Source organism: Camellia sinensis, chromosome 14, assembly GCF_055761805.1.
Source record: "Camellia sinensis isolate YWXY chromosome 14, ASM5576180v1, whole genome shotgun sequence".
Lineage (NCBI taxonomy): Eukaryota > Viridiplantae > Streptophyta > Magnoliopsida > Ericales > Theaceae > Camellia > Camellia sinensis.
The window spans coordinates 47,180,225-47,208,173 of NC_138974.1; positions in this window are offsets into that span (position 1 = coordinate 47,180,225).

A 27,949-nucleotide genomic window follows, 5' to 3' on the forward strand; every position below is an offset into this window, starting at 1 on the left:
GTGTGGCACTTCGGCCAACGCTGAGACGCCCTTCCGGCCGCTCCTTCCCAATCCCATTCCGAGGATGTGTTGTAGCTTGTTCATGAGGTATACGGATTGAGCACTGATGTACATCCCCTCATTCACAGCCATAATATTCTGTACCACTCGAGCCTCAGCCAAAGTGAACCCGGATAAGAACACATCCTCAGTGCCGTGCTCGATTTCTAATACTGGTGTGGACACTTCTGGTGGTGGATGGATTGATGAATTCCCAAAAAACAATTGCTACCCCCTTCCCGTGAGGGTACTTCAGCATCTGATGCAAAGTGGAAGAGACTGCCTTGACCTGGTGCAACCACGGTCGCCCCAAGAGTAGGTTAAAGGTTGCGGGAACGTCCAAGACATGGAATTCAATGTTGTGTTGTCCTGGACCAACCTGGGTCTGGATCTTGACAGTCCCCATCACTTCCCTGCCAGTGTTGTCGTATGCTCTGATCACTTGAGTGGTCGGCACGAAGTCCGCGGGCTTCAACCCGATTGCATACGCTGTTCTGGTCGGGCAGACATTAATAGCGGACCCGGTATCAACAAGTACCACCGGTATCCACTTGTCTCTACATTCCATGGAAATGTAGAGGGGTTTGTTGTGATTTATGCCCTCAGGCGGTAGTTCCTTGTCTGAAAAGGTCAATGCCGGGGAACCTCCTCCCGGGAAAACCAGCCCAACCAGCTGCTCTGGTGTAGTATCGATGGAGAGTTTGGACTTGTCCATAGCAGATAGGACAGCTTGCCTATGTACTCGCGATGCCATAAGCAATCCCCAGATGGAGATGTCTGCTTGTATCTTCTTTAACTATCTCAGCATAGCTTCCTCCTCAATCTGCTTCTCTTTTTGCCTCTCGGCTTCTCTATCCTTCCCGGATGCCTCGGGTTGGTCTAGGTGCGGGGGCTTGAAGTACCGCCCGCTTCTCGTTATGTGATCCACCTCATCGAGGTACCAAGTGTCATCCGGTTGATTACTTCCCCAGTCTTCATCTGTGTGGGCAAGACATAAGTCATCGTCTTCCCACCACATTCCGTCGGCAGCCAACAGACACCTGTCTGGCTCCGGTTCAATTGTAGTCGCAGCACTCTCCGTCCACATGCTCGCAGCATTCTCTATCTTCGTGCACACAGCACTCTCAGTCCCCTCAGGGCCCTTAGCTTTCCTAATTCTCTCGGCATCCTCAAACCTTTCTCGTTCCAGCTGCATCAGTACAGCTGTTTGTTCAACAATTCCCGTATCCATAATGCCCAAGTCTCGAGCGGAATTCTTAGCACCGGCGCTCTCAGGCGATATAACTTGACTTCCGGCCCTTCCGGCCACAGCTGATACTCTTGCCCCTGTCGGGCCCTGTTCTGGTTGGGATTCCCCCCACTACATCTGGTTGATCCTCGAGCCATCCAGTGGCCTCTGCCGATTCCTCATAGTCGAACCAGTTGATTGCCGCATCCCCTGGTTCCTGGTCATCGAAAAATTGCAGGTTGGCAAAGTCCTCCTCTATAGCTGTCAGATCATCTGCCCCTTGCCTAAATCCATCTCCCTGGATTACACACAGGTCCCCCGTCTTTGGCAATTCTATACCCAGCCCAATCTGGCTTGTTGATAAGATGTACTCGCTCGGATCATAGCCTCCCCCAGCAAAACTCTGTTCAGTCCCAGATTCAACAATCCCATTCTCTCCCGAAATCTGCCCTGCCCCATCTTCGATGGTCACCACCGTCGGCTCTGGTTGGGTTGTGGAGATGTCCAACATGCACAAGAAGTCAGTGCATTCGGGGAGGAACACCTCCGGCTTGGGTAGGTGGGATGGGATGATATAGATACTAGGATCGTAAGATGCGACCCCAGTTTGGATAAAATTGATTCTATTGGGAGGGAGAGCTTGGTTATGTGGTGGGAGAGGATTGGTTGTGACATTAGGTTTGTCGGGAGGCGCAATCACCTGCTTGTCAATAAGATCCTGGATCTCGTGACGCAATCTGTAACAACGGTCGGTGTCATGACCGTGTAGTTGGTGATACGCGCAGTATTTTGCTGGGTCATGAGAGGGAGGGAGTGGATTCGGTAGTAGCTTCGGCTCCAGGGGTTTCAAATGCTTTTTCCTGATCAACACCCCTAGAGCTTTGGACAGGGGCATGTATAAGGGTGTGAAGGTTCTTTGGCCTCTGGGCGGGTACTTATTGGCTTGGGTATTACTTCCGGACGCACCGGAGAAGGGTGTGGCCGCCATGGGCCTTGGAAGAGGAGAGGGAATGGTGGTGACCATGCTCACCTCTGAAGCTCTTGCAGTCGCAGCGCCACTCGGGCCTGCATTGTTGTTTCGGTTGAATGTTCTTCGGGGTTGCTCCCGGTCTTGGTCTATCAGACCTTGTTTCATTGCATCCTCAATTTGCACCCCCATCTCGTGTGAATCTGAGAAAGTGGGAAAGGGGAGCACAATCATTCTCTGCATCAACTTTGGCTGGAGATTGCGCACAATCATCCGGATTTGATCTTTATCAGTGGGCCTCAGAGTCATCATCGACGCCTTTGCCCTCCACCGGGTTACAAAGTCTGAGAAAGTTTCCTTGGGCTCTTGCCTTGTCGTTTCGAGATCACGAGTAGTAATCTCGATCTGGGAATTATATGAGTATTATGCGACAAAGGCCTCAGCCATTTCATCCCAATTTCTTTTGACCTCATCCTCTAGCTTTGCATACCAAATGGCAGCCACACCTGACAGAGTCCAGCCAAACAGTGAAAGCTTTTGTGGTCGGGTTAGGCCCATTGGCCGCAGGATGTCCGAGAATAACCGAAGATGGACCATGGGGTCCCCGGACCCGTCAAAGAGGTCAATTTGCGGCATTTTGAACCTATCGGGCAATGTCACGGCCACGTCGGTATATCTATCCTCGATATCCAGAATAGCCTTCACCCCTTGCGATTTCTTGAAGAGCTTCTCAAGCTTGCTCAATTTCAGAGCTGTATGGTCAATCTCGAACTCAAAAGGAGAGTCCAGGTGATTGGATGTATGGGTCTTGGACAGTTGTGGCGGAAGCGGGAGTGGAGCTGGCCCCGTTGGGAGGTTCGTGTCCTCTTGCAGGTTCTGGATATTTGGCACGGTATTCTGGGTGTTTGGCGGAGCGTTCTGAACAGTAGGTGTCTGCTCAGGTAATGGAGCCCCTGGTGGAGGAGGAACTTGATGAGAAGCAGATGCCGCATTCTGCTGTTGCAGTCTGGTAATTAGCTCGGCCTACTGGGTCATGATCTCGGCCTGTTGCTTGGCGAACTCATCTCGGCGAATGGCATCCTGCTGCATGGCCCGCATGGTCTCTTGCATTTGGCACACCATCTCCTCAACTCCTGTTGGTGCCGCCATACTGTTTTGATCTATCTGAACTACTGGCAGATCTGTCTCTACAGCAACAATGGGGATCTCAATCCGACTGTCTACTGATGGGGGAAACCACTGTTCTGGTGATCTCTGTTCAGATACACTGCGCTTTCTCGGCTTTCTTCTGATAACGGGGGGTAGAGAATGAAACACTGGCTGTCCGTCAATTAGATCCTCAGATCGATTGAGTCGGCGACCTCGTGTCCAAAGTGCTTGGGGGGTATCTGCTGGGTTTGAAGCAATTGTGCTAGAACTGCCCTAGACAAAAGATAAATAAAGCAATAAGGAAATAAATAAACAGATAAACGGACAGCATAACAGCGTAAAGTAAATGTATGACACACAGCCGGGCATAACAACACACAGTCGATAAGCTGAATACACACTGTCCTCAAACACTGATTATTATCCCTGTATCACTGTCCCCAAAGACTGAATCTGATACCCACAGATAACTGATTCTCAAAGACTGACTGATGCCCGCAGGCCTGATGCCCACAATACTGAACTGATGCCTGCAGGCCTGATGCCCAAACTCATATACTGATACATGCATTCCTGTAGAGACGCACTCTAAAGCACATAACAGATAAGTGAGAGCCAAAACACCCCTATGTTGGGGTAGGGTTTCCCTGTCCTATTTTGTCAAGAGCTAGGGTTTCACTATGCACGCAGCGGTTTCAAACAACCTATAAACGGGTAAGCAACCTGTCCTAGTTTGGAATGGTCACTATGGATCCGAATATGCACTAGGTCGAATGGTCAAAGAGGGTGCCCCGGTAAAACCGGGATTTGTGTTCCCATACTGGCAGAGCCCACAACCGGTCAGCCTTATGGTCATGCCTTGACAAGACAAGCCTCCGGCAAACCGTTCAGGAATAGCAGATGGCAAACACGGTGTCCTAGGCGCACCAATGCAAATGCAATGCAAAGAGACACACAAGTGTAGTCAAAAACAAATATCAAGAGTTCGAGTCAAATTCTCTAACTCCCCAGCAGAGTCACCAGAAACTGTAAACGTCCCCCGAACGCCCCGGGAGGAACGAGCTCCCGTTCTGTTCATTTTGGGGTCACTACAGCTCAGGACTCTCAAATTTGTCATGGTTCTAAGTCTGAACCAAAGAGTCCAAATCCGGCAAATCATTTTGAGAAAAATAGATTTTTCGAAAGAAGTGCCAAACATGGACTGCTTTGCCAGATACAGAGTCGCCACCTAAATATTTTATTTTGGGAAATTTAGGAAACCCTGACTCGTTGCCTAAGGCCACGTGTCCGTCATCACCAAAGTTGCCTCAGCTCGGGAACTTGGGTACGATTGGGGAAAGTCACTTCGTGAGCACCCCCGCTCGCCCGGTCAGAGACCGGCCTTTACTAACCATGATATCTATTTTTGAAAACATTGTATGTTCTTATTCCGGTTATTAGCCTAGGTTACTATGTGATGCGCACAGCATACAAGTATAGACTGGATCGCCTGAATTGGAACAAAACATTTCATTTTTGTTTTTGAAAAATGGTTTGATGGTGCTACTCGCAAGTAGGCTAAGACGTGGATTTGCCACCCTCGGGTGGGCTTAGAAAATATGATTTTGCCACAATCTAGTGGGCTTAAAACACACATTTGATGAATTGTTCCAATCCAAATAACCCAACCTTCACCCACAGGCATTCAGGCAGTTATATCACATAAGCGATTAGCCTCATGGTAAGCATGCTATCATGGCAGTCACTCACACACATGCAAGGATGCTAAAGCATAAAACTCACCGAGTACTCCAAGCCAAAACAGAGACTACATTAGAAATCATGCATGATCCTAGGTATACAGAAATGCCTAATGCAACACATGCAAAAATGCAAACTATAGCAGGCTCGGCTATTCTAAACATGGCATATGAAATGCTACAACTAACATGTATTCAATTTGGAATTGAAAATACGATGCAGTTAGTATGATGCGCCGAGCCCGGTGCATGCAAAACAGATGAATGAATGCAAACATGCTATCATACTGTATGCTAATTTGAAATATGCCCTAATCTAACCATCATAAACGGATAAATAAAAGGGAGAAAGACGTGGGGTTGGAAGACATACAACACACACACGCACACTTATTACAGTTGTGCCCTGGCGCAGAGGGTCCGAATAAATATACAGTCCCAAATGAAAGAATAGTACAGTCCAAATATTACAGTCCGAATAATGTACAAATTCCTAATTAATTAACAAATTAACTAAGAAAGCTGTAAAACTGGCGTGCAAGCCAGGGACTGCCTTGCTTCTGATGAATGATGTATGTCTGGGCTGCCTTGCGCGGAAATTCACTGGGATGCCCCAATTAGCCTCTGTTTCGCAATTGTTCTTGAAATACGTGCCAAGCCCCGAAAGACTGCTGATTCCTGATTTGCTGCAACAGAGAGCAGGAAAGGGGCATAGCAATGTAGTTTCACAAATATATGCATGCCTCGATCCTCGTGCCACCAATCACGCATATCGAGGCATGATGGCCGAGGAGTCGAATTGCACAATTTAATATGAAATGAATACACATGAAAACAAAACAAAACCTAACTCCATCATGGATAATCCGGAGTGTCGGTGACTGGGGAATTGAGACACGTTCCGTCACTCGGAGTACGGAACGTACCTCGTTTCCCATGCCCGGGCTAACTCCTATCCCAAACACGATGCAATATGCATGACATGCATGAAATGCAACTAAGATACAATCCTAACATACACAATGTTATGGAATGGCATACACGCTACACGAGGTAATATACATAACCGAGCATACACAATGCTATGGATGAAATGGCATGCGCAATGCAATAATGGGCTTACACCAACATGAGAGAGCCTCAGCCACACTCACATAAGAGGCCATCAGATGAAAACAAGACAACTCGAAATGCGTGCACGCAAACCGAGGACCGACCCTCAGGCACTGAAATGCCACTCTAATGAGACATGGCAAAGACATGGAATATGATATGCAAACATGCAAAAATCAGTAGCAAAATGAGGGGCAAAACAGCCCCGAAACAAGGCGAAATGACACCCGATGCATGGAATTTCTCCCGAAATGCAAGACTAGGTACATGAAATGGCTTACAGCTATACAAAGCATGCATGATTGGTACATGGAATGAAAAGACAAAAGCAAGGAAGCCCCAAAATAAGCATTTTTACAGTTCAAAGCATGGCCAAACAGCAAACAAAAATAGGGCAAAACTAGCATGCAAAAATGGCCCTAAATGCGAGATAAAGAAGCAACTCACAGCTGCTGTTCCCAAAAAGATTAGGGCCCTTCAACAAAGTTGAATAGGGGCCCAAAACATGATCTTTTACAGTTTATGGAAAACCACAAAAACCAGCACAGGTATGGCTAAACTCTCATGCAAGAAATGGGCCAAAAGGTGGATAAAGAAGCAAGTGAAGGTTGCTGGCCTTAAACACAAAGTGGCCCTTCAACAACATTGAAGAGGGGCTAAAAATAATGCATTTTACAGTTGATGGCCGGACCCAAAACAGTATGCATACAAGCCAAAAATATCATGCAAAATATGGCCAAAAAAGAGAGATATAACACAAAGTATATAAAGGATGTCTCAAACAGTGAAATACCTTCAATGAAACATGAAGAGGAGGCCAAAATAAGACTGTTTTCAGTTCTGAAAATCGTCCAAAAAAGGAAGCACAATAGGCTAATAAATCATGCAAAAATGGGGACCAAAGAGGGATATAATGACAAGTGGCACATGGAGGTCCCAAGAAGTGATGAGCCCTTCTTCAATGTTGAATAGGGGCTCAAAATAAGCCTATCTACAGTTTACATCATGCTCCAAAACAGATCACATATAGGCCAAAAATACTATGCAAGATTATGGCATACAAGAGAGATAATGAAGAAAGTGCATCAAGAGGGCCTCAAACAGTGAGAGGCCCTTAAGAAAAAGTGAAAAATAGCTCAAAAGAATGCCACTTTCAGTTAAGGCCGGAGCTCAAAACAGCAAGCATGTATGGCTAAGAAATGATACAAGAAATGAGCCAAAAAATGGGAAATGGTACTTACCCTTGAAGACAAGTCTTTGGTTGCTTCTTGGCTTGAGAAGTGATGCCTCCTAGCTGCTGGAAAGCTCCCCAAGCTGCTGGAAATAGAGTAGTGGTGGTGATGCTAGGTGTTGATGAAGAAAAGGTGGTAGAACTTGGATGTTTTTGCTTAAAAGAGAGAGATGGAGGGAGATTTGTATACCAAAGCTTGAAGGCAATTTCTTCCAACCCTTAAGACCAATGCTGGAGGCTGGTTATATGGCCCAAGGAGAGGGAGAAATGGAGGGGAAAAGGTGGCGGAAAAAGGGCCATGTTTTTCCCCAAAAGCTGTCCCCCGGATACAGATATTTTTGGGAGAAAAGAGCTATACAGCTGTAAAGTACACACTGTAAGGATTATGGCCGGCTAGGTTTTGGAGCCGCAGGTGGCCGGCCGGCCACCTCCCATGGCCGGCCGGCCAAGGGTCAAAAAGGTCAAGAAGATTTAGTGGTCGGCCACCACAGATAGGTGTCCTCCCAGATGCCCTCAACACAACCCTATGGTTCAAAATTGGAAACAGTGAAACAAGAGAGAAAACAAGCCATTTTTAGGAAGGGTTCAAAAGGGTCAGGTGGAATTACTGGCCGGCCACCAACTTTTAGTGTCCTCCCATGTGTGTACAACACAAATATGTGGTTAAAAGTTCAAGAAAATGGCCCAAGGTTGTTCAACATTGGCTTTGAAGTGAAGAAAATCGGGCGTCGGAGGGCGCCGGAGGAATAAAACTGGTTGCTAAAACAATTGCTGGCCTCCCACCCTTCTACGGCCTTCCTGGTGATGAAACAGAGGTACCTGCCAAAAATGAACGAAAACCGATGCAAAACGAATGCTCGGGGGCCAAAACGCGCGGTTCGAGGCCCCGAAAACTGCCTATTAAGCACCGAAAGTGGCATTCGACCACGAAGTGGGTCTCTCAGACCTCAGTGTCCCTCAAAAGGGAGTAAATAAGAAGTATGCCAAAAACCGGGGCAAATGGAGATGGTTAAGCAGTCCCGAACCGAGGCACACGGCCAACGGTTCCGAAAAACCGGAAACCGGGCTCCGAAATGGGCAAAATGGCCTACAGCCACAAAATGTAGCCCACGGCCATTGAGAGATGGTCTATGGGACCTCTCCCTCCCCTTAGGAAAAGAAACAGAGAAAACTGAGTCTGGTTCGCAAACCGAGACAAGGCACAGAAGAGGGTTCGGAAATCCGGAGGCAGGGCCCACAGCCGCGACTCTGAGACTTCTGAACGAGCACGATATGCAGCATCACCGAGCGCTCAATCGGTGATGTCTGAGTCTTAAGGTCGGTCAAAAATGGGGTGTCTACAACGATCAACACGATCCTTTTGTACGACGGATTGCAAAGGCAGTGCTACCCAAGAAATTCAAATCACCGTCATTCACCTTGTACGACGGTAAATTGGTACAAGATGATCGGCTACAACAGTACGTCTGAAAAGGCAACCAAACCAAAGCAATAGCCTTGACACAGGATTCACATTCGCTCCGCGTGATCCACATGATATACAGTCTGCCAGTGTCATCGGCGGTGCACGCGATTCAGTCGAAGTCTAACCCTCAAGAGCAATTCACTCCGGCTAAACGGCCCCATGAAGCCAAGGTTATCACTTTTGATGATTCGGATTTGACCGAAGTGACACTGCCCCACATTGATCCCTTGGTAATTGAGTGACGCGTAAACCGATTCACAGTTGAGTGCGTACTCATTGATCTGGGGAGCACATCGGAGATTATGTACTACAAGACATTCACCAAACTCAGCTTCTCCGAATCAGATCTCTCTCCGGCCCCTTATCCACTATTCGGCTTCAATGCCAGTCTAGAGTACCCGTTGGGGAAAATCAGACTTCTCGTTCGAGCAGGTTCCCGAACAGTGGATGTGGGATTCTTGGTCGTCAAGCTGTCGTCACCGTATAATCTTATCATGGGGTGATCCTGGTTCCATACTATGCGAGCCGTGCCCAGCACCTATCATCAGCTGCTCCGCTTCCCGACAGAACGCGGTATTGAGCAAATCCGTGGCTCCCAGAAATCGGCACAAGCATGTTATCTCCTTGCTGAGAAAACGCCAAAGGAACTACAGGTGAATTCCATTGAGTTGCCGGATTGAGAAAGCCTCGACGATGTTGGGCGGCTCCCAAATGAAAAGGAAACGGAAGACTTAGAACGAGTTCAAATCGATGGAAGCCCAGACAAGTTCTTCATGGTCGGCGCCTCCTTGAATCAGGCTAACAGATAGCAGCTAATATCTTTCCTGCTCAGCAACCTCGATGTCTTTGCATGGACTCCGTACGAGATGCCGGGAATAGATCCGTCAGTTTTACAGCACCATTTGAATGTCGATCCTAAGTGCAAGTCGATCATTCAGAAAAGCCGGCGGTCAGCCGCAGACCACACTGCCGCCGTTGTTGAGGAGGTTGACAGGCTGCTTGATGCCAGAGCAATTAGGGAGGTGACCTACCCTACATGGCTCTCTAATATAGTGGTGGTGAAGAAGAAAAATGGGACTTGGCGAGTGTGCGTCGACTTCACAGACCTAAACAAAGCCTGCCCAAAGGATTGTTTTCCTCTTCCCAGGATAGACCAGCTTGTAGATGCTACGGCGCGCCATCAGCGTATGAGCTTCCTTGATGCCTATAGAGGTTATCATCAAATCGCTATGCATTCAGAAGACCAAGAGAAAACTGCATTCCTCACCCCAAGAGGAACCTATTGCTATAAGGTAATGCCTTTTGGGTTGAAGAATGCAGGGGCAACCTACCAGAGACTGGTCACCACCATGTTCAAGGAGAAACTCAGCAAAACTATGGAAGTGTACATTGACGATATGGTGGTCAAGTCCAAAGAAAAGCATAATCATATAGCTGATCTGGAAGAGACATTCGGCATCCTACGCAAATATGGAATGAAGTTGCATACTTCCAAATGTGCGTTTGGTATCGACTCTGGCAAATTCTTGGGCTACATTGTCAACCATAGAGGAATCGAAGCCAACCCAAGGAAAATCATAGCAATTTTGGAGCTCGACTACCCTCGTTCAATAAAGGAGGTTCAAAAGTTGATGGGGCTGGCTGCCGCACTCAACAGGTTTATCAGTCGGTTCACAGATCGCTGCCGACAATTCTTTCATACACTACGGCAGGGCAAGGCTTTTGAATGGTCCGCCGAGTGCGAAGCCGCTTTCAACGGCCTGAAGACCTACCTCCGCTCAGCACCACTCCTGACAACACCCTCTGCTGGCGACCCGCTCATTTTGTATTAGGCAGTTTTTGACCGAGCCGTCAGCGCCGTATTGATAAAGGAAGAGCTAGGGGAGCAGCGGCTAGTGTATTATCTGAGCAAGGCAATGGTTGACACCAAAACACGCTACCTTCCGCTGAAAAGCTCATCCTAGCCCTAGTTATGGCGGCAAGGAAGCTCATGCATTACTTCCAGGGGCATAGCATTGGGGTGCTAACAGATTATCCCCTCTGATCAGTACTACGCAGTGCAGAAACATCTGGACGTGTTTCAAAGTGGGCTCTGGAACTTGGCTAGTACGATATTCAATTTCTACCCAGAACCTCAATCAAGGGACAGGTGTTTGCCGACTTTATCGCCGAATTCATTAGGGGCCTTGCCGACTTCAAGTTAGATGAAATTCGACCAAAGCCGAACTGGAGGATTTATGTTAGGGACATCTGGCAGTTGTTTTGTGATGGATCGTCCAACCAGTGGGGTAGTGGAGCTGGAGTTGTAATCATGACCCCCGACGACACAATAATTGAGCAGGCCGTCAAGTTCGGCTTCAAAGCATCAAATAACGAAGTCGAATACGAAGCCCTTTTAGCCGGTTTGTGGAATACGCATATTTTGGGTGCTCGGCGTCTGCTTGTGTTTTGCGACTCAAAACTGGTGATCAATCAGCTAAAGGGGGAGTACGCGGCAAGAAACGACCGTATGGCGGCCTACATGAAAACGGTCAATTCCCTGTTGGCAAAATTTGACCATCATGAGTTGAACCAGATAACACGTGATCAGAACACCCATGCAGATGCCTTGGCTTGCCTAGCCTCCGCAATCAACTCAGAGATTAAACGGACCATCGAAGTAGGATTCACCCCAGAGCCAAGCATTGGCCCTTCGGAGGAAGTCCAAATCAACGTTATAGAATCTGCACCAAGTTGGATGGATCCCATTGTTGCATTCCCATCTTCTAAACAACTCCCAGAGGACAAGAACGAAGCACACAAGCTGCGAAACAAAGCCATGCGATACTACTTGGATCCGCAAGGAAGGCTTTATAAAAAGTCACTCTCTGGCCCATATTTGGAATGTGTGCACCCGGACAAAGTCGAGGAGCTTCTGACTGAGATACACGAAGGCAGTTGTGGTGCCCATTCTGGCAGACACTCTTTGGCCCATCGAGCTATATAACGCAGGGATATTATTGGCCGACAATAAGAGCGGACGCTGAGTGTTATGCAAAAAAGTGTGAACAGTGCCAAAAATTCTCCCCATTAAACCATCTGCCTACTAAAGAGTTGAACTCTATCACCAGTCCTTGGTCGTTCGCCCAGTGAGGGCTTGATATCGTGGGACCATTGCCGAGGGCCCCAGGGAACAAGCGATACCTAATTGTCGTAACAGATTACTTCACGAAATGGATCGAAGCGGAGGCATTAACACACATTCGAGATGCTGACGTTAAGCGCTTTGTGTGGAGGAACATCATAACACGATTCGGCATTCCCAGAGCTCTTATCTCAGACAACGGCACCCAGTTTGATTGTGGCGTATACCGAGAGTTGTGCAGCAAATATGGTATTCGGCCTTACTTTTCTACGCCGGCTTACCCCCAAAGCAATGGCCAAGCCGAAGCCTCTAATAAATCCATCTTGGATGGCATCAAGAAGAGGCTAGAGAAAGCCAAAGGCAAATAGGTCGAAGAATTGTCGAGTGTACTATGGGCTCATCGAACTACACCGAGAAGATCGACTGGAGAAACGCCGTTTGCCCTATGCTTTGGAACCCAGGAATTCTTACCCCTGGAGATCGGCCACCCGACACTCAAGTCGCAAGTTTTTGATATGGGCCGAAATGACATGATGCTGGCTTTGGATTTGATTCTAATCGAAGAACGAACAGACCGAGCCCTTGCGTCCATGGCACGGTACCAGCAGCAGCTGGCAAAGTCGTATAATCAACGCGTTCAGCTGCGCCACTACACACCAGGAGCGTTGGCCCTGAAGAAGGTTCTCCCAGCTGACAGGAAACCGGTCGATGGAAAATTGGGTCCTAACTGGGACGGGTCCTATCAGATCGATTCGATCGCTGGAGTAGGGGCGTATCGGCTCAAAGGCATGTCAGGAAGGAGTCTGCCATGACCTTGGAATACGTTTATTCAAACATGTATATAATAAAACACATGCAAGCACGTATGTGCCGAACAAAAATTATAACAAAACATTGAAAATAAAATTCTTTTTTATTCGACCAACCAATAATCACATAATTCTAGACGCGATCCGCGTTTAAACATTACAACGAATATTTTTATTCGGCGTCGCCCTCATCATCGCTCTTTTCAACTTCAAAGGCGGAAAAGGGCAAATGATCACGATGATCCAGACCACATAAGTTGGAATTGACACCCTTTGCTCGGAGAGCCTCCGCAGCCTGAAGAGCCGCGATCCAACCATGCTTAAAACCCCGATTCTCGCATCGGCAGACCTCCTCAGCAAGTGTCTCTTTCGTTTTGTCGATCCCAACCTTCCGACCAGCATGGAAGCCCTACTCGTAACCCTTGGCCCTCCTATTTTCTACGGCAAACATGCTTGTCGTATCTCGGTCGGCGATGGCATGACTCAATAGCCGTTGGGTCACCCTCTCGTCCATAATCAGGTTAGATTGACCCGCAGCATGCGGATTGGCGACTTTAACCTTCTTAAGCTCCCTAAGCTCGCCCTCGACTTTCTCCGCACGAGCCTCCGAATTGCGGACCCGTTCATCCATTTTCTCCATCTCCCGCCGCGCGGCGCGTAGACGCATGCCGACTTCATAGGCGGTGTATAGCCCCTTCACCGCCCCATGAATACCTTCTCGAAACACTTCAAAATCTCGTCGTCCAACCATCAATTGTTGGACTTCCAGTGGAAAGATCTGTCGAGCGAACTCGACCGCTACACCCGGATCATTAATGATGGAATCTGCCTCAGTCATCGGTTTATTCCCCACAAACACCGCAAAACTCAATGGTCGTGGCATCGCGTCTGACTCATTCCTCGGTCGTGGTCGCGGGGAGCTTCCCCGTTGATGCTTCTCTCTTCGGGGTGATCTGCTTCGACGGCTTGAAGGTTGACGTTTTTCACTTTCCTTGGACGTCCTTCCTCCCATACACGCAGGCTCGCTGCTGCGATTCATCACAGTATCTAGCTCAACCAGCGTTCGTCCCTCTCCTCTGTTGTTGAAGAACAGTCTGTTTGACATTCGCCCTCGCCCCAAGCTAGTTCAAATCGAATCTGAATAAGAATAAGTGGACCCACTGGTGCGAACTCACCCCATTTATTCGTAAATATGCAGCAACCCCGAGGCAATTTCATTAACGCTTTTGGCAGTCTCCAAACGACGGATGCCAATTGATATGTGCCACAGCCACTTCATGCACTAATTTTTGGCTTGTTAAAACGGCCTAATTATCTAAACAGCAATTATGAGAGAACGCCTTGAAGTCCATGCACTGGCTGGGGCAAGGGCAGATTTATTAATCTAACCGGCCGAGCATCTTGGCCCCATGCCGATTGATATGTGCCACAGCCACTTCATACACTAATTTTTGGCTTGTTAAAACGGACTAATTATCTAAACGGCAATTATGGGGGAATGCCTTGAAGTCCATGCACTGGCTGGGGCAAGGGCAGATTTATTAATCTAACCGGCCGAGCATCTTGGCCCCATGCCGATTGATATGTGCCACAACCATTTCATGCACTAATTTTTGGCTTGTTAAAACGGACTAATTATCTAAACGGCAATTATGGGAGAATGCCTTGAAGTCCATGCACTGGCTGGAGCAAGAGCAGATTTATTAATCTAACCGGCCGAGCATCTTGGCCCCATGCCGATTGATATGTGCCACAACCACTTCATGCACTAATTTTTGGCTTGTTAAATGGCCTAACTATCTAAATAGCAATTATAGATGAATGCCTTGGAGTTCATGCACTGGCTGGGGCAAGGGCAGATTTATTACGCTAATCGGCTGAGCATCTTGGCCCCATGCCGATTAATATGTGCCACAGCCACTTCATGTACTGATTTTTGGCTTTTAAAACGGCCTAACTATCTAAACGGCCTGATCATCTAGTCGGCAAGTATACAAAACATTTTATCCAAAACAGTAACCAAACAATTTCGTTCATTAGTAACAGCAAAGTACAAAATGAATTTTCATTAAGTAAATTGGGCACAAATTGTAACCATTTTACATATGAAAATTACTAAACAAAAAGCTGTAAAAAGCTAAAAATTACACGCAAATCCTAAAACAAAAACAAGAGCCGCCCAAATTAGCCCTCGGAGTCAAACTCCAGCAGCTCAACATCCACTTGCTCGTATGGAATTGGCGTAGCCAATGTCACATCAGCAGCAGCAAGGGTTTTGAACCAGCCGTGTTTAAATCCTCGATTCTCAAGTTTGGGGACTTCGTCTACATATTCATCAAAAGCAGATTTTTTCCTAGCATCAAATGTGCTAGAAGCCTTCAGGTCGGCTGTTTCCTTTGCCGCCTTCATCTCTTCCAACTCAGCCTCTAATTTAAAGATCGCCTCCTGGGCCAATTTAAGCGCGTCGTCGCTCGCATCCGCCCTCTTCTCGATGACTGATCTCAATTCTTCAGCATTCCGGGCTCTCTCCATCTCAGCCTCGGCACGGGCGCCCTCCGTCTGCGCTCTACTCCTTTGGCCCTCAACCTCCGCTTGTAAACGGCCAATTAGCTCGACCGCATCGTGATAGCGACGGCCCATGTCGGCTATCCTTCCGACGGCCTGCAAAACAGGAAGTTAAGAACAAAATAATATTTGCATAAAGAGAAAAGACAAAGTCCAGATATATACCAAAATAGCCGATTGCGCGGCTAACCCAATTGCAACCAGATCAGGCTCTACCCGAAAAGCCGCCTTGTCAGCAGGCAGTGAAACGGACATCGCCAAGCTGAGTGCAACCGCTAGATCTTTGATTACCGAAGCATCGGAGGGGATCGGCGTATTTTTTATCTTGGGCTGAATAACAAAAAGTACAATCACATCCGACTCCTCCAAACGAGGTCGTTTGTCGGCATAGTCTTCTTCTGAGCCGGCCTCGACATCGGCAGGGTACTTCTCCACCTTTCGCTCAGCTTCTACACTTGCCTGCACAAAAGGTTCCACCTCGGTACTTTCGTTCTTTGCCATCCCCTCAATAACAGGCAAGGAGGACTGGGATTGAGATTCGGCAGCCCGAATCTCCTCCGCCCTTCGCCGCACAGCCATCTTTTCCACGTTCGCCTTCTTGGCAAGTTTAGTGAGGCTCAACCCAGCCATATCTTCTGGGAACGCACTAGGAAGGTCCTCCAGACCGTGAAAAATATCGTCAAGCGGACGGTCCTCTCGACCCGAAGTGGACGGAGGATCAGCCGAATTGAGGCCGGCTTCTTCAAATGCTAACTTCAAAGCCTTGTCAACCTCAGTTTCGGATTGGTCTGACTCGACGGCCTCAGCTACTTTCGGTCGCTCTGAATCTAATCCCTCGCAACCGACTTGCCTCAAATTTCTGAAATCAGTCAAGATAAGGGCGATAAGAAACTCCTCACCCTTCAGAATTGGGATGTTTTCCACCGCCGAAAAGGTCGTATAAGTCGGCTCGTAGCGGAGCAGAACATGGGCTGCCCTCCCCTGCTTCTGAAGACTCGGTCGGCCGAAATACTTGAGCGTAATCTTGATTTCTGAAAGGACGGTGTCGTCGGTCAAGGTCAAGACTTTCTTCAAATCGTTTCCTACAAAAGCAAAACCATGAGGTCCCGAAAATAAAGTTTTATAAATATAACAAGTAAATAAATAAAAGAAGATACTCGGCCACCTGGTTCGCCCCTCCATCTAGGAATACGATCAAGGCGATCCTCGCCTTCGCCGAATTCCAGTTTCCTTGGATGACGACCATAACATCATCAACTCGCTTCCCAGAGCTGGAAAGCATAGTCACTAGTTGATGGTCGGTGTCTTTGGCCCTAAGGAAATAACGCCCGTGCCGACCAGAAGACTTGGCCAAGGCATAGCAATGCCGAATAGCAGGAATGCCAAGCTTAAGCCCAAGGCGGCGGTTTAGTGCGATAATCCCCATCACGATCCTAAAGAAGTTGACGTTGGGTTGGGAAGGGATTAACCCCCAATGGCAAAGCACGGCCCTAAGGAGTGGGTAAAGGGGGAAACAAACCCCACCCTCTGCGTTTGATAGAAGAGGGAAGACGATCGTGGTTTTATCAACCCTCTCCATATCGAGGGTGTCGTCTACCACAAATGACAGACGGACGTCATCGGGAATGGAAAAATGGTGTCGAAAGTCAGAAATTCGATCCGATGAGAGGAGATCTTTTAAATGCTTCACCATTCCCCCCAGCCAATAGGATTATGCTAAGCCAAAAAACAAAGCAAGGAAAGAGATTTAAAGCAGAAAATGAGAGAACTTACAAGAGCCAAAGGAGATAGAGAAGAGTAGGAAGTAGCAGAGGTAGTTCGGAAGGCAGTCCAGCGACGGGCGTCTAAAAGCGTGTATGCATTTGAAAAGACGTCGAAATTTTAAATCACAATAAATAGAAGTGTACAAAGAGGCGGGAAGTTGAATTGATAATCGAGAAGCGTGTGTACAAACATTTGCGTTGGAATACGGTCAGCCGCCGAATTTCAGCTCTGACTCTTCGAGTTCGAAGCCAAACACTCCAGCCAACTGTCGTTAGTGGAGTGCTTGGGGGGCAATTTTGGAGGCCGAGAATTGGGAGTCGTAGAGATTCCGGATAGTTGAATCTGGGAGAGTCGAGATTCGAAGCACTCGGCAATTGGCTCGAAAGCTCAAATCCAACCCTACTCGGCCAAATAACCGATTAAGTAAGAGACCGAGTGAAGATCGGTCTATTATAAAATGTGTCGAATATGAGGTAGGAAATGGATCTAATCCCGAGGCCCAAAGAAGAAAAGATATAAATAGAAGAAACATCAGCCAGAAGGAGGTATGTGAAAATTGTTGTGCTTAACTTAGAATACAGGCAATCTTGAGTATTGAGACTAACTTGTCCGTCAGAGTGCTAATTTCGGCACCCTCGACCGGAGTGTTCATCCCTTTTCAGGTGACTAGAAGAGGATCACGAGCGTCCCCCAAGATCAGAAAAGTATTTCCAAAACCACTTCTCCACACTACTAGTTGTCAAAGAAAATAAACAGTATATTTTTACTATTTGTCAAACAGTATATTACTACTATTTGTTTTTCCAACCAGAAATATTTCTTTGTAAAACCACAGAAAATAATTTCTGTAAGAAAAAGAAAAGAAGAAAAGGAAACAAACGAAAAATTATGTATAAACAGAATAATTCGAATATGTCTTAAGATTATTGGAACAATCTTCTATGTAAAATAAATAAGTTGTAACAAATTAAACAAAAATAAATTACTTACAGAATTTATTTTACCGAACCGAATAAATATTTAAATGATCAAGTCGAGTGTGTAACACTCTGTCCTTAAGACAGATTCGCCCGGCTATGGTACTTATGGAAAAATGGCATCTATCTCCCAGGATACAATGATCTTCACAAATTGTAGTAGCACTCCAAACAATTTGTACGGCGAACAAAACCCTGTGTTTTGTACTCTCCAAATTTTTCCTAAAATAATATGAAGAATAAATTGATGCAAGAGAGCAAAAGGAAGGCAAGAAGATGACTTTTTCGAAATACCAAATCTTCTAGAAAGTTTCTACTTTTATAGGACTGAACAAGTACAAATTCAAACCTGAACAAGTCTGAATTCAAAATGAATAGGTGCGAAACAGTTTGAACAGATCTGTTAACTACAGCAGTTATAAAACTGTCCAGAACTGCTAGGCATTTTTCTAATCTGTTTGAACATTTTGAACCTGTTGAACTTGCTAGAAAATGGACTAAAAACGGGTACTGTTTGGACAGGAAAAATTGGCGCAAAATTTAAATTAATTTTTCCTGCAAGAAAAAATTATTATAAGAACCGATCCGACCCACACCCACACCCAACACGGTGAACGGCGGCGCACATGTGGTGGTTTGAGCCAAGGTTCACTTTGTCCATAACTCCTTCCTTCTACAAACTTGAGGTGCCCCTTGGGACCCAACCCAAGTGTTGCCACCTAGAACTTATATACATACATAAGGTCTCTTAAGTTTCCAATGTGGGACAAGCCTTGCAAGGAAACCCACATTTTATTCCTTAATTGTCCATTCCTCGAACCTGAAAACGATTTCAACTTCCCATTCACTCATAAATGGTTTTAGCGAACCGTCTTCACCATGTGACTTACCATGCAGTAAGGAACAGGTCACCTCTTTGGAACCACCCTAAAAGACGTGTGGGACCCACTCATATTTGGGCTCAAAATTGACCCAAAATAAACTTATAAAACCATTATTTCCAACAAAATTATCTTATAGGTCCGATTTATATCTTATATGGTCAATCCTTTCTAACTAGTTTTCTTATTTTAAATTTTTTTTTTCACTCAAATTTGAGACAAAATGATTATGTGTTCCCGGTTATAAATTGAACACATCCACCTGGTAGGTTGGGACTATCAAATACTTAAAATAAATCAATATCAGTTCAGCAAAGAATTTAAAGATAATAGTGCGCCTATCTAATCGCATGTAGGAATGGCAATGGGGCAGGGCGGGGCCGGGGATCACACTCCCCATCCCCCATCCCCGATGGTGAAAATTCCCCTGGCCCCGGCCCCGATCCCCGACGGGGAACCTATCACCCTCCCCAGCCCCGTCCCCGTCCCCGTCCCGTCCCCGTCCCCTAACGAGGATCGAGTTTCCCCGACCCCGAAAATCCCCGGCCAAAAAAAAAAAAAACAAAAACAATCTCATCATCATCAACGTCAACATCAACAACAACAACTGTAATCTACAAAATCATCATCAATGATCATCAACATCAACAACAAAAAAATATATATCTATATCTATTGTGGGGAAGTGGTTTGGAAATACTCTTCTGATCCTGGGGGACGCTCGTGATCCTCAGCTAGTCACCTGAAAAGGAATAAACACTTCGGTCGAGGGTGTCGGAATTAGCACTCCGACGGACAAGTCAATCTCTACTCTCTGGATTATTTGTATTCTAAGTTAAGCGTAATGGTTCTCACATACCTCTTTCTGTGTGATGTTCCTCTATTTATATCTTTTCTTTCTTTGGCCTTGGGGCTGGGCCCACTATCGATCCGCCATATAACTATTTATTCGGCTTCTTTAACTGCAAACCGTTTGCCGCTCGGCCCCTTATTCAACCAGTTACTTAGTCGAATAGAGCCGAATTCGATGCGCAATTCGACTCTCCTAGTCCATCTATTCGGCTTATTTATGTCTCCTAATATTCGTCCCCTACAATTGCCCCCCAAGAACTTCCCTAACGACAGTTAGTTGGAGTGTTTGGTTTCGAACTCGAAAAGTCAGAGCCGAATTTCGGCGGCTAACCTCATTTCAACACAAATGTCAGAGCACACGCCTCTCGGTTATCATTTCAATTTCCCGCCTCTTCGTACGCTTCCATTTATTGTGATTTAAAATCTTGTCGTCTTTTCGAACACGCATTTTCGGACGCTTAAGAGTTTTTCGACCACCTTCCGACTCTCCTCTGCAACTCCCATCCTTCATTATTCTCTCCGTCTTGTAAGTTTTTCTTCCTCTCTGCTTCCTCTTTGCTTTGAGTCCTTTTTCCTGGTTTGCCTTTAGTTTAGTACACTCCTATAGGTTGACCAAAATGGCAAAGCATCTAAAAGACCTTCTCTCCGCGGATAGAATCTCTGGCTTTCGACGCCATTTTTCTATCCCTGAAGATGTCCGTTTGTTGCTTGTGACAGACGGCATTCTCGATATAGAGAGGGTTGATGAAAGCACAATTGTCTTTCCTCTCTTGTCGATTGCAGAGGGCGGAATCCGTTTCCTGCTTCATCCATTCCTTAGGGTTGCCCTTCGCCATTGGGGCCTAATCCCATCCCAACCCAATGTCAAATTTTTTAGAATCATAATGGGGATAGTAGAGCTAAACCATCGCCTTAAGATCAACCTCGGCATACCTGTTATTCGGCACTGTTACGCCTTGGCCAAGTCTTCTGGTCGGCATGGACGCTACTTCCTTAGGGCCAAGGACATTGACCATCAACTAGTGACTATGTTTTCCAGCTCTAGGAAGCGAGTCGATGATGTTATGGTCGTTGTCCAAGGTAACTGGGAATTCGGTGAAGGCGAGGATCGCCTTGATCCTATTCCTAGACGGAGGAGCGAACCAGGTGGCCGTATAGTTTTTTGCATCTATTTTTCTTATATTTGTGAAGCTTTATTTTTTAGATCTTATGGTTCGGTTTGTGCAGGGAACGATTTGAAGAAGGTCTTGACCTTGCCCGATGACACCGTTCTTTCAGAGATCAAAGTCGCGTTGAAATACTTCGACCGTCCAAGCCTTCAGAAACAAGAGAGAGCGACCCATATTCTTCTTCGATACGAGCCGACGTACACGACTTTCTCGGCAGCAGAAAACATCCCGATCCCGAGAGGTGAAGAGTCTCTCACAGCTCTTATTTTAACCAACTTCAGAAACTTGTGCCAAATCAGTTTCGAAGGATCCGACTCGGAGCATGTGGAAGTCATTGAGGTCGCCGAAGAATCAAGCCAGTCTGAGGCTGAAGTGGATGAGGCTTTACGGGTAGCCTTTAAGGAAGCCGGCCTCAGTTCAACCAACCCTCCGTCTATCTCGGGTCATAGGGAAGTTTGCGATGACGTCTTTTTTGGACTAGAAGACCTTCCCGGTGCGTACCCTGAAGATATGGCCGGGTTGTCACTCACACAACTTGCCAAAAAGGCAAACGCCGAACGAATGGCTGCGCGGCGAAAGGCAGAGGCCATTCGATCCGAAGTTCCACCTGTCGCCGACGTCGAGCCCCTCCTGCCTCTTACTGAGACGGTTCAAACACGAGATGCCGAGTTAGAGCCGATCGTGCCGGAAAATCATGAGGCTGAACGCAGGGCAGAAAAACGTCTTGTCGAGGTTGAGACCGGCTCTGGAAAAGTCCCTTTCAACAAACGGCCGCGTTTGGAGGAATCGGATACGGTTGTGCCTTTTATGGTTCAACCAAAAATAAAAAATATGCCGATCTCCTCTGACGCGTCGGCTATCAAAGATCCAGCCGTGGCGCTGAGCATGGCTTCATCGGTTTCATTGCCGTCTGACAAGGCGACTTTTCGCTCAGAGCCAGACCTTTTGGCAATAGCGTTAGCCACTCAATTGGCTCTTCTAGTGAATACCTTGATCTTGCCTTTCCCCTTTTATGCATATATTTTGGTTTTAATCTCCTTGTAACACGTCCGCAGGGGACCTCGCTACAGTTCGGACTCAATTTGTGTCACGGTTCTTAATCTTGAACCAAAGAGTCCAAATTCGGCAAATCATTTTGAGAAACAGATTTTTTGAAAAGAAGTGCCAAACATGGATTGCTTTGCCAGATACAGAGTCGCCACCTAAATATTTTAAAATGGGGGAATTTAGGAAACCCTGACTCGGTGCCGAAGGCCACATGTCCGTCATCACCGGAGTTATCTCGGCTCGGGAGCTTGGGTACGATCGGGGAAGGTCAGCTATGAGCACCCCCTTTCGCCCGGTCCGAAGACCGGCCTCTACTAACCGTGATATCTGATTTTGAAAACGTTATGTGTTCTTATTCCGGTTATTAGCCTAGAATTACTATGTTATGCGCACAGCAAACAAGTATAGACTAGATTGCCTAATTTGGAAACAAGCATTGCATATCCGTTTGTTTTGAAAAGTGCTTTGGAATTTGCTACTCACAAGTAGGCTAAAATACGGATTTCAATGAGTTTTTCCAACTCAAACAATCTAACCTTCACCCACAGGTATTCAAACAATTTATCACATAAGCATTTAGCCGCATGGCAAGCATACTGTCATGGCAACACTCACACGCATGCGGGATGCTAAAGTATAAATACTTACATCGTACTCCGTGCCAAAACAATAAACTAGTTAGCAAACATGCATGTCCTAGTTCATGTTAAGAATGGCATCGCATGCAAAAATGCAATCTAGACAGGCTCGGCTAACCTAAACATGGCATGTGAAATGCGATCAACTATTACATATTCAATTTTTGAATTGAAGTACAAATGCAGTTAGCGTGATGTACCGAGCCTAATGCATGCAATACAAATGCATGAATGCACGCATGCATAGCATAAGGTATGCTAATTTTAAAAATGCCCTACTCTACCATCATAAGCAGGTAAATAAAAGGGAAGAAAGACGTGAGGTTGGAAGACATACACACACTCACGCACACTTATTACATAATTGCCCTCGCTCGGAGGGACCAAATAAATATTACAGTCCGAATAATAAGCAAATAAATTATTACAGAATTTCTAATTAATTAATAGAAAGAATGCAAAAGAAAAAAGAGGATGGCCGCAGCCTCTGCCTCGGGATGCGCGAATGATGCGTGCTCGAAACCCGACTCGCCTGGAAAACCCGTACCATACCTCTGCCACCTCTGTTTATACTGCCCTGTCTCTCTGAAAAATGCCAAAGCCCTAGAACAGGTTCCTTGCATGCTGCAGAGTACCACCGGCTGGGGGAAATTCCCACCAGCAATGCAGAATTTCCATCGGCTGTTTTTGGATTTACCGGCCACTCAAAGATTGCCGGTCGGCACTGAATTCTGCCGGTCGGCAGAAGCTTCCTGCAGAAGACAGTTTTGACAGCAACAGAGAACATACAGTATACGGCATGGGATTTTCAGGCACATGTGAGCACGGTCATGCTTCCCATCATGCTTTGAACTCAGGGAAGCATGGCCCTCGATCCCCGAGCCATCAATGGTGCATGATAGCCCAAGGGATCAAGTTTGCCACTTGATGTAAAGATGCATGCAACCATACAAATGAGGACCAAGATCCTATCATGCCGAAGTCAAGGGTCCCGGTGACCGAGAATCAAGGGACATTACATCACTTGTAGTATGAATGTTCCTTGATCCCCACACTTGGTTTGACACCCCAAACCAAGTAATGCAATGCATGTGATGCAAACATGGTTCAAAATGCAACAATGAGATGGAAATGCAAGGCATGCCAAATGTTACGCAACTAATATGGCAAGTATGCAATGCTAGGCATGCAAGATGTAAATGTAATGCAAACATGGACCATTTGAGCAATGGGATCAACATATTACAAGGCTTAATGAAGCAATCATGCAATGGACATGAGACAAGCATGCAAGAGGGCTTTGAACCATAAAGGGGCAGACCTTGATCCACCCCAAAACAGTGGCCAAAAGTGCCTAGCAAGGTGGACAAAACTCATGCCAACAAGCAAACCAATGGTCCTAAAGTTGAGGCACAAAAGGAGGGCTTTTCACTTCCACCAACAAGACCCCTCATGGCATGATTAAGACAAGTAAAAACAAAAATTTTACATGCAAAAATGGACTCCAAAACCTCCTAATATGACAGCTTTAATGGCTCCAATAGGATGCATGCACCAAGGCTCATATCTAGGCATAAAAGGCACACTCTCAAGGCATGAAAGAGGTCGCACATGCACACATAGAAACATGATTTTTGGACTGAAATATGGTCCTAAATGATGCCAAATCAAGAGGATGATCATAGCTACACATGTTAGAGGTCAAAATGCTCAAAGCTTACAAGCCAAAACACAAGGAGATGACATCAAACAAGGCAAGCATGGCTGGGATGGATGGCCAACAGACCTAAACATGGTAAATAGTGCCAACACCTTCATGGAACTAAGCCAACACATGCAAGAATCATGGCCTAATCATGAGATACATTTCTAGGCCAAATAGGGGGATGCAAAGCAAGTATATTAAGCATGCAAAAGGCCACAAATCTGACTAAAAACAGAGATTGCAAATGACCTAAGAACACCCAAAAACCTCTGAAAAAGGGCTAAAAACCAATCAAGCATGCATGTTACTCTTTAAGCCAAAATGCAAGGAAATAAAACAATGAAGGGAGAGGGGTGTCCCTCCCCTATGCAAGACTTCAAACCACCTTCCTTGCCACTGAAAATACACTGGTTTTCAGTGGTGAGGAGATCAAAACACTTAAGCTAATGAGGCCTTACCAAGGAGGCAACAAAAAGGCCAAATGAGGCCTAAGAGGGTGAGTTCGAACTCAAACCACCAAAGACCCTTAATGAAAGTTCTAAAGCATGAAAATACAAGCCTTTTTTATGTTATGCACAAGAACTAAATCAGCAAGAAAGACAGGTAAAAGACTAGTGCAAGTTGGGGGAAACTAAAGCAAGATGCTCACCCTTGAAGCACACCTCAAGAACAGCCAATGCAGCCCTCTTCCTTTGATCAAAAACAGCCCCAAAACTCAAGAATCAACCCTCAAAGTCCCTCAATCTCGGAGCAAGGTGTAATAGTGTGTGTATTAGTGCAAAAGTAAGGTAAAATCACACTTTTAGGCTAAGAAACACACACAAAGGAAGAGAGAGAGGGAAATATAGAGAGAGGGTGTATCTATATGTGTAAGCTCTGGTTTTGCCTCCAAAGTTTCTAACCTAGAGCAAGGAGAAGGCCTCTCCTCTTATAGAAGTCCCTCTTGCAAAGCTTACACAACAAGCTTGCTTAGAGGGACATCCCTCCATACACGTGTATGGAGGGAGGCAGAGTTGGTGCCAGCTATCACAGCTGGCACAAAATATCTACATAAAGTAGATGAACAGTGGTCGGCTGCCCAAAAATGTCATTTTGACAAAATTTAGTGCCGACCGGCAACAAACAGTGTCGACTGGCAATAAAAAGTGCCGATGGCATCAAAAACCAGCCGGTGACTTTTAGCCACTGCCGGTGGTGTGTGGGGATGCCTCACAAGGCATTCCCTGCCCTTCCAAGGCAAAACACAAGTGTTTGGTGCAAAACCAGACACTAAACGGTCGAATTCGGAGATCCTGAGGCAAGCCGCGTAGCTGAACCTCCGGGAACTCCAAATGAACACAAACATGGGTGATCACCTGGCGTTCAAACGGTGACGTCCAAGTCTTGAGGATGGTCAAAATGGGGTGTCTACACTCCTGTTTTTCAGACAGTCGGAAGGATAGCCGAGATAGGCCGCCGCCAGCACGACGCCATCAAACAAATTGGCCGTTTACAATCTGAAGTTGAGGGCCAAAGGAGCAGAGCCGAGTTCGAAGCGACGAGGGCGAAAATAGAAGCTGCGAGGGCCAAGGCCGAGATGGAGAGGGCCCGAAATGCAGACCAGCTCAGATTGGGTGCCAATCAGAGGGCAACTGCGAGCAAAGCTGTGCTGAAGTTAGCCCAAAAGACGATCGCCAGACTTGAGGCAGACTTAGCAGAATCAAAGGCGGCAAAAGAAGTAGCCGACTCTGAGGCTAAGAAGGCGTATGAGGCTGGGCAAAGCGCTGCCCTTGCCAATTACGTGGAAGAAGTCCCCAAATTCGAGAATCGGGGATTCAAACACGGTTGGCTCAAAGCCCTTGCTGCTGCTAATGTGACATTGGCTATGCCGATTCCATATCAGTAAGTGGATGTTGAGCCACTAGAGTCTGACTCCGAAGATTGATGAGGGCGATAGTAATTTTTGTTTTAGGATTTTGAATGTAATGTTACAGCTTTTTGTCTAGTAGTTTTCACATGTAAAATGGCTACAGTTTGTGCCTAATTTTACTAATGAAAATTTCCCTTGTACTTCGCTGTTACTTGTGCTTAATGTTTCTATTGATGCATGGTATTGCTTTTTGCTTCTTTGGATGAAGCATTCGTGTATACGTGACGATTAGATAATTAGGCAACTTAATAATTTACCATCGTAGAGTTGCCGATCAGATCAGTAGATCTGCCCTTGCCCTAACCAATTTATGAACTCTAAAAAGCCGAATATAATTAGTTCATGGAGTGGCTGCGGCACAAATTGAGCGGCACAAATTGATCGGCACAACGCCCAGGCGACTAATTGACCATTGTAGAGTAGCCGATTAGATTGGTGAATCTGCCCTTGCCCCAGCCAATTTATAAACTCCAAAAAGTCAAATATAATTAGTTCATTGAGTGGCTGTGGCACAAATTGATCGGCACAACGCCCAGGCGACTAATTTACCATTGTAGAGTAGCCGATCAGATCAGTAAATCTGCCCTTGCCTCAGTCAATTTATGAACTCCAAAAAGCCAAATATAATTAGTTCATGGAGTGGCTGTGGCACAAATTGATCAGCCCAATGCCCAGGCGACTGACCATCGTAGTGTAGCCGATTAGATTGGTGAATCTGCCCTTGCCGTAGCCAATTTATGAACTCCAAAAAGCCGAATATAATTAGTTCATGGAGTGGCTGTGGCACAAATTGATCGGCACAATGCCCAGGCGACTGACCATCGTAGAGTAGCTGATTAGATTGGTGAATCTGCCCTTGCCCCAGCCAATTTATGAACTCCAAAAAGCCTAATATAATTAGTTCATGGAGTGGCTGCGGCACAAATTGATCGGTACAATGCCCAAGCGACTGACCATCGTAGAGTAGCCAATTAGATTGGTGAATCTGCCCTTGCCCCAGCCAATTTATGAACTCCAAGAGCCGAATAATCCAACCGGCATCTGGCTTTTGGAGTTTAGCATTAAAGACGTCGCCTCGGGGGCATTGCATATATTAGAAATAAATGGGGTGCGTTCGCGCCAATGATTCCACTTATTCTTGTTCAGACTCGATTTAAACTAGCTTTAGATAACTGTGAATGTTAAATAGACTGTTCTTCAACAGCAGAGGAGAAGGACGAACATTGGTTGAGCTAGACACTGCAATGAATCGCAGCAGCGAGCCTACACGCATAGGAGGAAATACGTCCAGGGAATGGGAAAAACGCTAACCCCCAAGTCGTCGAAGTAGATCTCCTCGAAAAGAAAAACAACAAAAGGGGAGCTCCCCATGACCGCAACCGAGAAACGAGCCCAACGCGACGCCGCGACCATTGAGTTTTGCGGTTTTCGCGGGGAATAAACCGATGACAGAGGCAGACTCCATCATTAACGATCCAGGTGTAGCAGTCGAGTTCGCTCGACAGATCTTTCCACCGGAAGTCCAGCAGTCAATGGTTGGTCGACAAGATTTCGAAGTATTTCGAGAAGGCATCCATG